The sequence below is a fragment of the Solanum stenotomum genome, chromosome 10, assembly GCF_019186545.1.
Source record: "Solanum stenotomum isolate F172 chromosome 10, ASM1918654v1, whole genome shotgun sequence".
Taxonomy (NCBI): domain Eukaryota; kingdom Viridiplantae; phylum Streptophyta; class Magnoliopsida; order Solanales; family Solanaceae; genus Solanum; species Solanum stenotomum.
The window spans coordinates 19,162,868-19,178,886 of NC_064291.1; positions in this window are offsets into that span (position 1 = coordinate 19,162,868).

A 16,019-nucleotide genomic window follows, 5' to 3' on the forward strand; every position below is an offset into this window, starting at 1 on the left:
ATCTCCTTCTTCCTTTACATTAAAAATCTTAGATGGAATATACAGACAATCTCTATCACAATAAGACGTAACAATCCTCTTCTCTATCCTTTACACAAATACTCTCAACAACACCACTGTCAAAACTAAAAAGGATTACTAAAAGATCTCTAGGGCAAAAGATCATAAGCATGATTCATTTGGGAGAAAATCATAAACTTTCGAGACTGAGCATATTACGAGACATGAATGCTTATATGAAAAGGTTCATATCATGGAGTTGATATCGATAACTTTATGGAGTAAGCTTGAGGTTAATGGAATAAAGTCTTTGCCCCTCATTCTGGAAACTGAGCTTCGATGTTAATCTCTCCGAAGTGCATGAGCATAGGTCATGAGCACAATTCTGATATAAGAACATCATAATGTTGTTGTATTTATTGAAATTTGAGGAATACTCTTGAGTATGAATGGATTGATGTACCTTTTTAACTCTTTTTTAAGTCATAACTATCTCATTCTCAACACTTGACTTGATTTCTCATCTTATCATCTCCCCCTTAGGTTTGAACCTGACGTTTCAAAACTATGAATCTATTCCATCATTCTAAACTAGTCTACATTTTCTTTACTCTAGTACTTAGGAAAGGCTTATCTTATTGCTATTGAACTCCCTTGATGTAGGTACTATGATTCCTTTTAAGACCTCTTTCTAAGATTCTTCTCTTTTACCTTTTCTTGTTAGCTTATAAGGTCCCTTTATCTAATTTTTAAACAAAAATAATTCTTACATCAGCCTATTCCATATTATTAGCTCAAATATACTATCTAGGCACACATGAAAACTGATAACCTTAAGTAGAACCTCATCTGACTACATACGATCTCGGGTACACTACTTAAAACTCTTGTTAATCTAGTAACTTAGTCATACTTCATTTCTCTCATTTAAAAGTCAGAATCTCACTCTTGTACCACTCATATTCATTGCAAATAACATCTTCATTCCACACCTACTCTATGTGAAGTCTGTCAGATTAGATCTCAAAACTAACATTATGACCCTTATGTTGTCAAATTTTTGACAACGACAATCATCTCAAATTCAATTCTAGTGTCTATTACTAAACATGAATATTCATATAATTGCTCACATACTATACTAACTCATTACTAATAAATAAAATTAATAAATATTCGTCCACTAAGTCTTCATGACAACTAGTCAGTCTCTATGTTCATTCTACCTATATATAGATTACCCACAATCAGTTGCACAACTTATGCACTATTTACCCAATTAATATCTACCATTACTTAATTAGTTATATATTCTTTTTAATACCATATGGATCTTGTTTTAAAAATCATAAGCCTAAATTAAATATATCGCATCACAAATACTCAGTGCTTCTATTCAACCCTTATATTTTTCCGATACTAATGCATTGACAGCTCATCATAAACTTCTTTTAAGTTAAAGTATGTCACGACCCAAACCTACACCCTTGATGTGGACAACACTGAAGAACCAATTATGGTCCCTAAGCGAACTATCATCCTGACTGACTACAAGTGGAAGACTAACTTGAGCATACATAGGCATTAAACTGAAAGAAACATTTAAAAATAGTTTTTTGAATATCAAAACTTTGCCGATTATTATTAGTATGAAACATAAGTTTTAAATAAAATATCTGAAACTGAAAGACTCTCCAAGACTATCTATCTATGAAGCCTCTACTATTAAGGAAGGATGCCAGGACAAGACCCACGACACCTCAAAACTACTAACTGAAAAGTAACTATGAAGTTCTCTAGAATACAAGGGGGCTCACAAAACCTAACTAGAGTGTAGAATTAGATCACTGAACGGTTGAAATTTATGAATACCTATATCTGCATCATAAAAGGATGTAGGTCAAATTACATTAGTACATGGAATGTACGAGTATGTAATATGGTTGAGTAAAAAAATAATTGAACTGAATGACTCAAAACAACTCAACTGAATCAATACATGAATATGAAGCGAAAACAGTTTAAGCTTTAGAATAAAATAAACAATGAAAGTAACATGAAAATAATATACTTTACTTGTAAGGAGTTTCTCTAACCGACAACTATTACCATGAGCCTAGCAATGATACAATGTTTCGCCTGAAGTTGCTAGGGTCATCCTATACTTTGCCGGGGTATAGGATGATATCAAAACTATGGATTCAACTATATGCCTTCTCAGAGGTGGTGAGGAGTCGCATGAAGAATCAATGCTATCCTATCCTATGTTGGATACGTTGTTTTATGAGACTTTTGAGTTATAAAAGAGTCTAAGCCAACTCGGTGCTCGATACTACTCCCAAAATAATTAATATAACTTGTGCTCAATTCACCCATTACAAAGAATGGACTTCCTACATTACTTGAAATATTTTTCAAAACAGGAGACATGTTTACCTTGTCTAAAACATGCACTTATGAACTTATCTTTCAAGTCCAATAATTAACATAGGTACATATGTATATGAATATATATATATATATATATATATATATATATATATATATATTTGTATGTATGTATATAATATTAGAAACTCTTAAGTCTTTATGAAATAGAACCTTTAAACTTTTTCTCAAAACTCAATTTGAAACACAATGATTGGCTTTCAAAGACTCTCAAGACTTATAACTCAATTCTTAAGGTTCATACGGAATTATGGACATGAACGATTCAACTTGAGGACCTAAATAAAAATATAGAAACTCGTGAATACAACTCTTTCTCAAAATTCATACTCAGTTTAAAACTCATGTATGGGCTTTAAAAAGCTTCTCAAAATTTATAACTCAAATCATAGGGTTCATACGGAATTATGAACATGAACGACTCAACTCAAGAATGTTAATGCATAACATATAGGAATTCAATAATTAGGAGTATAATTTCAAAAGGAAATAGGAACTCGAGAACTCAAAATTAACTCATCTCAAGAATACTCAAATGTAGGGGTAGAATCCTAGATTAGTCTTTTACTGATTTGAAAGTAGATGTAGGGCGTGAGGACTGACTAGTCGAACACTATGATAGTTTTACATACCTGAAAGAACAAGGTTCTTGAAGAATCTTGAAGAAGAACTTGGTTAGAAGCCTTAAGACCCTAGCTTGAAGGAGAAAAATCAAGAAAACCTTTCTTGAGATTTCTTGAATTAGTTTCTTTAAACTCTATGGCCAATAATTATGATTTTCATTAGTGATTCATAATTGTATGGAGGAATTTGAGTTGGAGATGATGAAATTCTTGGAGAAGCACTAACCTTGAAGAAGAATCTTGAATGTAGTCTTCTACTTTGATTTTTCCTGAGGGTTTTTCCCTAGGGTTTGAGAGAGAAGAGAATGATACATTTAAAGATGGTGGTGTTAATAAACTGGTCATAACGTTTTACTTAGGAATTGGATTGATGCGAAATTGGTGGCGTTGGAAAGTAGATCCAAATACCATTAATTTGATAGGTTATGGGTCACGTAACTCTTTATATTCTAAGAGATGTGATCATTTGAAATTGACCCAAGTAGAATCATACATCAAAACTTAATCGGTAAGGAAACTTTCTACTCAACTTTGTGCTAGGAAATTCTAGTGACCTTAATTGATATCCAAATTTATTCCCACACTAAATAATAAACATTAATACCTCTGAAAATTAAGAGTCACCCAGCACACCATTATACGCAATTAAAGAATAGTTTGGGCTTAACTTAAATATTTTCGGGTTGTTACAGGTATACTCTAAATCATCCTTACTAGCAACTATTACTCTACCTTCTATCATGAAATCTTAACAAATTCATTACTTCATAGTCTACCTAAAAGGAAAGACTGATCATTAATAACTTACTAGGTGCATGACTACCATAACATAATTTGCCTCATCACTATCTCCCTTTATGCATGCATTTTTCTAACTTTGGGAACTTTTACTACTACAACTTATAACCTCATAATTCATACTATCTTTTCAGGTGCAATTATTACCAACGCTCTAAAACACGCTTTCTCACATGGGTCTCAAGTTAAACATGGTTTGGAGAAAAAAGTCTGGGAATACATCTCGCTTTTAGCTCAAACGCACGATTTACATGAATAAGAGTGCATTCTTTCAAATATGAACACTTAAACTCACTCACAAGCTTCTCTCAAGCGCCTACGAAGTCTAATGACATTCTCAAGACTTTCTTTGATAGTAATTCATCGATAAGGATCTAGATTTTCTTTTCAACTACCTTAAGTATGAGGGGTAGTCGAATGAATATGAGAAACACACGAGTTTGAGTAAGTTCCTTATGACACAGCTCTACTGCACAATTTAGAGTATGAAAGAACGGAAACTTTTCCTAAATGTATGTAGTCCTTCATTTATAGAAGTGGGGCCCTCACAAACATAAATAATATCCTACTGACACGGCTTCATACACACTATAGGACACTTGAAATCTGGCTCTGATACCAAGGTTTTTGAGAAAATCGAGGGGAAGGTGACAAGAGTTCAAATTAAAATTGGTGACAAGTTAGATTGATTCAAAGTCAATTTCTTTTATTTAGTGATTAAAATAATTGCTGTCTAAAATGTATTTTTTAAAACTTATAAACTTTTAAATGATATCAAATAAACCTAATTCCCAATTTTCTTCCCCTTTCTCTCAAAAACGTGTATCTTTGCGACTACGGCCCTTCGGTGTGTCTTTATTGACCATTGTTGCGACTTCCCAACCTTCCTCTCCAGTTGCTACAACTTAAATTTGCCATCTTCATCTTCATCTTCTTCTTCGTCGTCTTCATCTACCCCTCAAGGTAACACTCTTTTTTTTCATAGTTAGGATTTTGAGATTGTAAAGGTTGAAGATCTATTGGGTTGTTTTTGCATATAATTTTTTGTATTATTTTTGAATTTTATAATCTTTTTCCTTCCATGGAAACTTCTTTTATCAATCAATCATCAAAACTCAAGCTAACAGATGAAGCAAAGAATAAAAAATTGTTCATATCATCCATGATAATATTCTTGAAGAGTATATTACTAATCGATAAATCAAAGTCTATCGTCAACATAATAATGATAGGATACCATTACACATAGCTCTTTATCTTATTAGTGAATTTACTATGTGTTTTTAAATTGAAAATGAGGCAAAGGACAAATTTTTAAAATCTGTTTTTAGGACTAAAAAGAAGTGTGAAGAAAACACAGATGGAATTTTGGTAATCACATCAATTTAGCAACTCTAATAGATTTTGACATTTGTTTAACATAAGTATACTCTTTCTTTTTTACTTGAAGGATTTCACTATTTCACTTTTTCCTTACTTTGTTTGATACTTTACAGTAGATGTTAACTATATTAGAATCGTCTAAGCACACAAACATGGTCATCAACATCTATGTTGTTCCAACTCTTCAAAAATGTTATCTGGTTACATGTATGTTCATCAACATATATGTTTGCACTAAAAATTTGTATTGCTTACATTTTTTGCTTACATTTTTTTACTTAATAAGTGCATAGAAAGATGATGCATGTATTTGCAACAAGTTATGTGATTATTACAACGAGTGTTGTGATTATTATAGGAAGTGTTGTGATTATTACAACAACTGCTATAATATAATTTTGAAAAGCAACAGCTGTTACATTTATTATCATATACCTTATTTCTTTAGGTGGTTTTGAATTAACTTCCAAAATTTTCTAAAGGGATAATGAATGTATTTTGGTATTATTACATTTTGATTTTATTATCTTTCAATCATGATTTCAAGAAAAAAATGAGCAACTCCTTCTAAAAAGTATAAAAGGAGAATCTGTACACAAAGACAAAGAGAAGAAGAAGTAGAAAACAGAAGTTTAAAATTTTTTGTAGAAGAAGAAGGATGAGAACATGAGATAGATGTTTGTTCAACAAATGTAGAAAGAGATGATAGAGCAGTTTAGGAGGAACAAGATGATATACTCATTTTAAAAAAAAGGATAATTGGTGTTCGGAGATAATGCATAGTAAAGGTAAAACTATATTCTAATCATCTTTCGAATAGTTTTCTTGTGTTATATATTTCATTTTTACATGTGAAATTCATTCTTTTAAAATATTACAAATGAAGTGGGTTGATTCGAATTCAAAAAGGAGATGAATGTGCGATGAAGAAGGGGTTGCTTGTGAATATTCCTTTTGCTGCTATTTTGCTACATTCCAGTGCATTTTTGTTGTACTTTTGTGAATATGGTATTTTAAAATTGATGAATTTATGATTTTGCTTTCTTTTAGTTGACTTTGATATTCATGGGTTTTGAATAGTAGTTGAATTGATTGTGTTGTTGAGATTATCGAAAAACAATAGGGATTTTGTTTTGTGTGTTGTTGAAGGAGAGGATTTGACCCATCTTTGCTTTCTTTGAAAGTAATTGCTGAAATTTAGTTCAACAAGTATGAAAATTACTCAATTTTTCATAGTAATTACTGAAAAGTTGTTGCACTTTTTAAAGCAGTTATTGAAATTTTCTTCGGCAGGTAAGAAAGTTGTTGTACTTTCTATAGCAATTGCTGAAATTTTCTTTAACTAGTAACCAAATTAATTGATAAATTGACTGTTAATTGGCTGTAACATATTTAATGATAAATAGAGTAGTATTGACCTAATTTAAACATAAAATTTACATTAAATAGTGATCTTGTATAATGAGATAGTTCTTTGAGATACCAGACAATCAATTCCATAACAATTTCGCATGTAATAAACTTACAATGAGTAAATTATCATTTATTGATTATAACACTCATATGTAATGATAAATAGAGTAGTCTTGGTCCAACTTATAAATAAAAGGTAGATTTCATAATAATCTTACACAAAAGATAGTAATTTGAGATATCAAACTATCAATTAAGTAATTTCACATGTAATCAACTTAAATTGATAAATTAATCATTAAATAGTTACATCACTCATATTTAATAATAAATATGATGATTTTGGTTAATTTAAAAAGAAAATCTAGATGGATTTAAATTTTATTTTAATTTACTACGAAAAATAAGCAAATTGTTGTACTTTTCATAGATATTGCTAAAAATTTCTACAACAAAGAGTTGTATTTTTTATAGCAATTACTGAAATTATCTAAAACAAGTACGAAAATCGTTGTAATTTTCATAGGAATTTCTCACATTTTCTACTAAAGTTAAGAAAGTTGTTGTACTTTATATAGCATATGTTGAAATTTTCTGTAACATGTAAGTAAGTTAATTGATAAATTGACCATTAATTGATTGTAACACTGATATTTAATGATAACTAGAGTAGTGTGGATCTAATTTAAAAATAAAAATTTACAATTGATAGTGATCTTGTACAATGAGATAGTTCTTTTAGATATGACACAATCAATTCAATAACAATTTCACATATAATCAACTTATAATGAGTAAATGATCGTCTATTGGTTATAACAGTCATATGTAATGATAAATAGTGTTGTCTTGGTCCAACTTATAAATAAAAGGTAGATTTGATAGTAATATGACACAAAAAGGTAGTAATTTGAGATATCAAAATATCAATTAACTTCACATGTAATCAACTTAAACTAATAAATTGATCGTTAATTAGTAATATCAAACATATTTAATAATAAATATGAATATTTTGGCTAATTTAACAAGAAAATCTAGAATGGATTATAATTTTAATTGAATTTGCTACGACAAATAGGCAAATTGTTGTACTTTTCATTGCAATTTCTGAAATTCTCTACATCAATTAAATGAGTTGTTATATTGTTTACAGACATTATTGAAATTCTCTACAACAAGTAAGGAAATTGTTGTACTTTTCGTAGCAATTGTTGACATTTTCTACAGCAAGTAAGAAAGTTATTGTACTTTATATAACAATTGTTGATATTATCTTTAACAAGTAGGCAAGTTAATTGATTAATTGACCGTTAATTGGTTGTAAAACTCATATTTAATGATAAATAGAGTAGTGTTGATCTAATTTAAAAAATAAAATTTATATTAGATAGTGATATTGTATAATGAGATAATTATTTGTGATACCAGCCAATTAATTCCATAACAATTTTACATGTAATCAATTTATAATGAGTAAATAGTCACTTGTTGGTTATAACACTCATATGTAATGATATATAGAGTTGACTTGGTCCAACTTATAAATAAAATGTAGATTTGATAGTAATCTTACACAACAAGATAGTAATTCGAGATATTAAATGGCCAATTAACTAATTTCACATGTAATCAACTTATATTGAAAAATGGATCGTTAATTAGTATATCAATCATTTTTAATAATAAATATGATTATTTTGGCTAATTTAAAAAGAAAATCTTGAATTGATTGTAATTGTTTTTGAATTTGCTACAACAAATAAGCAAATTGTTTTACTTTTTATAGCAACTGTTGAACTTTCCAACAACAATTAAACAAGTTGCCTTTTTTTTATAGCAATTGTTGAAATTTTCTACAGCAAATACAAAAGTTGTTGAAGTTCTCACCACAACTGTGCATTTAAGTGATGGCAATTTCTTCCAACTCTCAATTTAATTTACAACAAATAATGATTTTATTCTCAAAATCATCATATGTGATATCTCGATGCACAATCATCGCAATTGTCAAGGCCGATTCTTTACTCTTCCAACGCCAAATATAACGATTGTTAGACTCAATTCATTCACCATGACAATCAACCCCTACTGATCTTCTATCTCCTGAAAATATTATAAGTTAGAACAAAAAAATTGATCATAAAAATTTGTATTAAAATATCATAATTGTTGTAAGTTATTCAGCAGCTGCTAAAATAGATATAGCAGTTGCTGAAATATATTTAACAACAGTATCTACTTCAACAAATTATTCAGCAATTGTTGTAAATTGCTGAAAATTATTATACATCAGTGACAAGAACAATATATACAAAAATTGAAATTGTAAATGAATAATACACACAAAACAATACTATTCATTTATTGAAATGATTGAACCTTACTCGTTAAGTAATTTCTAAAGCATAGACCTTTTCAAATCACATGTTAATCTAAAATTTGAGATTTTTTCTTCTCAAATTCTTCAGATAAGAAATCTACAATAATTGCAATACCAACAAAATAATAACAAAAAAAAAAACAACAACAAGAAGAAGAAGAAGAAGAAGGAGGAGGAAGAAGAAGAAGAAGAAGAAAAAACTGCAACATCCCGCTTTAACCAGAACTAGAAAATAGAAAGAAACCGCTTCTCGAAATAATCAAATTTGGATAGTTTGACAAAGTTAAGTTATGTATGAGTTTTGGGTAAAATTTCAACGACTATAACTCCTAGTTCCGGATGATTTAGGTGTTCTACAAGATACCACAGGAAAGATCTTTGGAATATCTTTCCAACGCCATTGAGTTTGCTTAGGTTTGAGTTCGTATGAGGGAGATATGTCACTTTGAAGTTGGGCTGTCTAGATAAGAAAAGTCAAAACCGCATTTTATAAGGGTATTGTGGTCTTTTCACTACCCAATTAATTAAATTAGTTTTTGGCAATTAAGTTGGGGTCTCAAAAGATGGGATTCAGTTTATGCTATTGAAAATAATTTAGGGTCTTATGAGAAAAGAAAAGAAGAAGAGAAAAGAGAAGGAGAAGCAAGAAAATCGCCAAGTTGTTGAAGAATTGCTTGTGGATTTCGTCAAGGGGTGATTCCTACTAGGTATGTGAGATCACATAACATTGGGTTAGATCACCCACACACCAATCATGATTTATTTAATTGAATTTAGATTCTTGAAGGTTTAGAAATTGAGTTCTTGGTTGTTGGAGTTCTTGATTTAGATTCATAAAATTAGGTGTCGTTTTGAGTAGATTCTTGCATATTTTGATTATGTAGTTGAACCTAAGTGTTTGGGGGAAAGATCCAATTGAGTTTAGAGGGTTTAGAGTTGAAAAATGAGCAAGAAAAATAGTCAAAAACCTAGGAAGGGAGCTGGGCCGTCATGCCACTAAGAGCGCCACCAAAAGATGTTTTGTAGTTGGGGTCTTGGGGCGCCGCGCTGGCCAGTGTTCCCCAACTTCAGTTCTGATGTTTTGGGTCTGGTGCCACGCTCCACTCAGAGAGCCAGGGACGCCAAGTCTTTTTCTTTTTCCCACTTCTTTCCGTACTAGTTCCCTTGTAACGTACTTATGTTTCCAAGTAGATTCCTATACTCTAAGGTATGTCTAATCAACATGAAATCATCCATCATATGAGATCATGAGACTTGAATCCCTAATTCAAATCAAGGAAAGTTAAAAGTCAAGTGAAGAGAAGTTCATAGAATTTTCTAAAAGGCCTTTATAGACATTTTAACATTGTTTTAATACTTGAGTTTTGAGTTGAGTAAAGAGTAAGGATTGAAGTTCATTTCATCAAAAGAGTATATCGGGACTATGAACTCCCAAAGATTAAAATGTTTTCACATTTAAACAAGAAAGGAAACTGAGATTTTCAAAAGAGCCTTTGAGCTAGTTTTCAGTAAAGAGTAAATGATTTCACAATTAAGCAAGAGAGGAAACTTTGCTTTCCAAGAAGAGCCTTTGAGCTAAGTTTTGCGCAATTATCTCAAACCATAGAAAGAAGTTATCTTTTTAAACATAAGAGCTAGTATTATATTTTGGGAGTAGTATTGAGCACCGATATGGGGGAGAGTTCAAACAACTCCCAGCCCCCATAAACCATGTAGCCATCATGGGTAGAAAAGGGTCATACTTTTTAGATGATTCCTTAGTGCTTTTTAGCATAGAATAGTGGATCCACTTAGTCGTCAGGATCTATACCTTCGGCAAGGTATAGGACGGCCCTGACTGTGTGAGGCAAAACGTTGTATCATCACAATAGCTCTTAAGTGCTAGTTGTCAGTGACAGAAACTACCACATAAGTGTTTTGTATTCTTATATCCACATAAGCAAATTGTATTTTTGTATAAATTCTAGAGTTTATATTGGCTCGTTTCATACATACAGAGTTACTATTGTATTTCTACATATATAGAGTTATTATCCATGTTTTAAAAGCTCTTCCCTATACTGCATTAATATTATTATTTTATATTGATCTGAGTTAAGTTCAGTTGAGTTGAGTTGAGACCAGGTTTTCTCTTTTAGTTCCTTTTAAGCTTATCTCTTGTTTAGATTTCCCCTCGCATTGTCACGACCCGATTTATCAAGTCATGATGGCACCTACAATAACCCACCAGCAGGTAAGCCAACCCGTAACCCGGAACAACAAGTAATGGGTCTGAGGGTAGAAATTAAACAAGAGTAGGCAAATAACAATATAAACAGGCGGAAGCAACCCACAACATATATACAAATAAAGATCCCTCCCAGAACCTGGAAGTCACCAGTACAGAGCTACTACAAAATGAGTACAAGTCCCAAAACTGGACAACAGAGACTGGACTGTCTCGAAAGGAAAAAGACAAGTCTATATATACAGATGGAGACTGAAATAGTACAAAAAGCCGTGTGCTCACCCCCGTCTCCAGATAAGTCTACTCCAAGCTCGATCAACGCTGGCTACTAGTGCTCGGACCTGCATCACGAAATAGATGCAGAGCGTAGCATGAGTACCAAAACAACAGGTACCCAGTAGGCATCATAGGCCGACTGAGCAAGATAAGCAAAAGTGAACTGAAATGCAAATAAAGGGTCACATTAAGTGCAAAGAGTAGTAAATGTGGGTATGTACACGAGCGTACAGTCAACAAAGACAAGTAATCTAACTAACTCCGTCGGGCTCCCATAAACCCGACGGGTACGCTCGTGCACAATAAAAGAAACCACCTGCACGGACCCCCATAAGCCCGGCAGATGCACCGGCAGTTGAAGTAAAATAATGGAGCTAGAAGGTCTATCACAATATTACCAATTTCTGGACTTTTAACTTAACCATTCCCAATCATATTCCAGGATCTCATTACGTCCCGGACTTTAATCGAAATCTCTCCAACCTCCAAAACCTCAACCTACAGATGCGAGTAATCAAGACAAAACTGAAGCTTTAGTCAGGAATTGGGAATACACCACGTGCAAGCTGGACCACGGACAGCTAATGAGTCAACCTATATGGGCTGGACCACGGACTCGAACCGGGTGCTGTAGCCAAAGGTCGGGCACGGGTGGGATGGACCACAGACTCTAACCGGGTACTGTAGCCAAAACCAGATCACAGGTAAGATGGACCACGGACTCTAACCGGGTACTGTAGCTAAGCCTAGACATAAGTAAGATGGACCACGGACTGTAACCCGGTACTGTAGCCGAAACTAGATCACAGGTAAGCTGGAACACGGACTCTAACCGGGTACTATAGCTTAGCCTGGATATAAGTAAGCTGGACCATGGACTCTAACCGGGTACTGTAGCCGAAATCAGATCACAGGTAAGCTGGACCACGGACTCTAACCGGGTACTGTAGCCGATAGAAAAGCAGGGCATTATGGATACAAGGTCATAAGCTGAGTTACCGTCTAGCTAAGGCTCAGACTATCAGACTAAAGTCTTCTATATCAGTCTACAAGGAGCTGACCGTCCGAAACGACGTCGGACAAAGTTCTACTGCCCAACGGCATCTGAAACCTCGCAAGTCTATGGCAACACTAGTCTAAGCCTAGACTAAGGCCAAACATACATCAAATCAATATTATCATATACACCACAATGTATGGATGTTCAATAATATCAAGAGACATGCTGTCATAAACCAACACTTACCCAAAATAAGGTCTAAGGCATGAATTATAGAAATTTAGCATGCTCGACACCCGAACCCCTCCATACTCAAGCAAATCAATAAACAAATGCCTAAACATGCTCAATCTCACGAGAGAAAACCATAGCCTACCTGAAAGCCGACCACTACTGCTCCAACTCACGGTACCAGATCTTTTCCCCTCCGAACGGTCTCCAAATGCTTCCCCACTAACAAAAGGTTAATCACCTCGTCATTACGAATATGTTGACACTAAAATTATATTTTTCGGAGATGGACCCAAAATCGGGTCTAAAACGGGAATGTGGGACCCACAATTGGAATCCTGAAAACGAATCCGTGACAACGTCCCAAATACCTTACTAAACTAATACCCCAAAATTTTAGTACAAACAGATGCCTAAAACATAGCAAATCAGCCACAACAATTAAAATTGGCAGCCCCTTGATCACCAATTTCTGGAAAAACGAGACCCTTTCAACCCAAACAGATTATACCACGATGATCCTTGCGAAAAACTCTACAAGTTAGCCTCAAGAATGACTCCAAACGGACCTAATATGATCAAGATCTCACATTTCAAAATTCAACAGCAATTCAATCCGAACATCAATCTATCAGTGGCTAAATTCGATTCCTTACCTCCAACGAAGCCTCCCCTCGCGTTTCTGAATCACCTCTAGATTCCCCACGAAATTCTCTTGAAGTTAGCCTTTTGAATCACTTAATTCGGGCTTAAAATGGAGGAGAAATCTTATGTTGAAGTTATGAAAGAAATAATGGACGAAATTAGTCCTAAAATCTGGAAATTTCCAGATTTCCATCCGCTGCCACGTGGCGTCGCGTGGCTCTGCCACGTCACCACAACTGCCATCTAAAGCCTCGGGAAGTGAACAAAGGGTCGTCCTAGACCAAAATCGATATTCCGAAGCTAATCTAGCTGTCAGAATTTTCATCTGAGCACGACTTCCAAGAAGGATGACCAAAGTCAACTTTTCAAGTTATAAAAATCCCCAAAATAGGGAAACGGGCCTAAAACCCAAACGAACAACCAGGCGACCGAATAGTCAGTGCCAGCAAGTCATAAATGACTTGGGGTCGCTACAGGAACGCTCTAAACGAGGGAAAGAATTCTTTAATTTAAAAATGACCTGGAGGGTCATTACAATATCCACTACTATAAGAACTTTCGTACGCGAAAGTAAGAGTCAAGAAGTACCTGAATGCTCAAATAAGTCGGGGAACTGTGCCCGCATCTCATGCTCGGTCTCCCAGGTAGCCTCCTCAACTGGACAATGTCTCCAATGGACCTTAACCACAGGAATGACTCTGGAACGCAACCGTCTGACATCTTTGGCCAAAATAGCAATTGGCTTCTCAATGTATCTCAAACTATCATCCAAGTCAACTGCATCATACTGAATCACATGGGACTCATCTGGAACATACCGGCGCAACATCGAAACATGAAAAACTGGGTGAATAGCTGAAAAGGCCGGGGGCAAAGCTAACTCATATGCGACCTCCCCAACTGTCCTCAATATCTCAAAAGGAGCTATATACCTGGGGCTAAGCTTGCCCCGCCTCCCAAATCTCATTACACCCTTCATGGGCGACACACGGAGGAATACTCTATCACCAACAGCAAATTTCAACAGTCGACGCCTACGGTCTGCATAACTCTGATGTTTACTCTGGGCTGTCCTGAGCCTATCTTGAATCACCCTCACATGATATAAAGCCTCTCGCATAAAGTCTGTACTGCACGGCCTGGGCTCTGTAGACTCAAACCAACCAACTGGAGAGCGACAACGCCTACCATATAAGGCCTCGAATGGGGCCATCTGAATACTCGAATGGTAGTTGTTGTTATACGCAAACTTTGCCAAAGGCAAATACTAGTCCCACTGACCCCCAAAATCCATAAAACAAGCCCGCAACATGTCCTCAAGAACCTAAATCGTGCGCTTCGACTGACCATCAGTCTGCGGGTGGAAAGCTGTGCTAAGGTCAACACGGGTACCCAACTCATCCTGGAAGGTCCTCCAGAAGCTAGATGGGAACTGTGAGCCCCGATCTGAGATGATGGAAACAGGCACACCATGAAGACGAACCACCTCTCGAATGTAGATACGGGCTAACCTCTCAGCACTGTAGGAAGTATGGACAGGAATGAAGTGTGCTGACTTGGTCAATCGATCCACGATGACCCAAATACTATCAAGACCACGGGAAGTGCGGGGTAATCCTACAAAAAAGTCCATGGTGATCCTCTCCCATTTCCACTCAGGAATGGGTAATCTCTGAAGCTCACTACCAGGCCTCAAATGCTCGGCCTTAACCTGCTGACAACTCAAGCAATGCGATACATAATCCGTAATATCTCTCCTCATTCCGCTCCACCAGTAGTGCTGTCTCAAGTCCCGATACATCTTAGCTGTGCCCGGATGAATAGAATAGTTGGAGTCATGGGCCACTGTAAGAATCATCTGAATCAAACCCCCAACTCTTGGAACACAAAGTCGATCACCAAATCTTAAGACCCCATCTAAATCTAAGGTAGCCAGGCCAGTGTCACCTCCCAAAACTCGATCTCGAAGTGCCACTAAGTCCTCATCCTAAAACTGACGACTGTGAATTCGATCCAACAGAGATGACTCAGCATCCACATAAGCTAGTACACACCGGGAATCAGAGATATCAAGTCGTACCATCCGGTTAGCTAAGGACTGGATGTCCAAAGCTAATGGTCGCTCCGTAGTAGAAAGAAAAGCTAGACTACCCATACTCACTGCCTTCCGACTCAAGGTGTCCGCTACTACATTTGCCTTGCCCGGATGGTAGAGAATAGAGAGGTCATAGTCCTTCAGGAGCTCAATCCAACGGCGCTGTCTCGAATTAAGATCTCTCTGGCTCATAATGTACTGAAGGCTCCTATGATCAGTATAGATCTCGCATCGAACTACAGACAGGTAATGCCTCCAAATCTTAAGCGCAAAAACCACCGCCGCCAACTCTAAGTCATGAGTGGGATAGTTGCGCTCGTGCGACCTAAGCTGCCTCGATGAATAAGCAATAACGCGGCCCTGCTGCATCAGTACACAACCCAAACCAATGCCGGATGCGTCACAATAAACAGTAAACCCCTCGCCCTCAACTGGAAGAGTCAATATAGTAGCGGTGGTAAGCAACTCCTTAAGCCTCAGAAAGCTCCTCTCACACT